This window comes from Alligator sinensis, unplaced genomic scaffold (genome assembly GCF_000455745.1).
Source record: "Alligator sinensis unplaced genomic scaffold, ASM45574v1 scaffold1075_1, whole genome shotgun sequence".
Taxonomy (NCBI): Eukaryota; Metazoa; Chordata; order Crocodylia; family Alligatoridae; genus Alligator; species Alligator sinensis.
In genome coordinates this window covers 502,033-502,309 of record NW_005842277.1, presented here as the reverse complement: position 1 = coordinate 502,309, position 277 = coordinate 502,033, and positions in this window count along the sequence as shown.

The following is a 277-nucleotide window of genomic DNA, read 5'->3' as shown; positions in this document are numbered from 1 at the left end:
TCCTTCCCTGGGAGCAGAAGCATGCTGTGATAGAAAAGAAGTGCCTAGCAATTATGTGGGCTGTTGAGGAACTTTGCAATTACCTCCTTGGGGTTTGTTTTCATTTGGTCCTGGACCATGAGCCTTTAACATGGCTTAATGTTATATTGGACACCAAATCCTGGTTGATAAGGTGGTACCTGTCCCTGCAGCCTTTCAATTTTTCAATACACCACCACCCTGGGTCTGCACATGCAAATGCAGACTTCCGTTCTGGGTTGAAAACATTGAAAGAGTG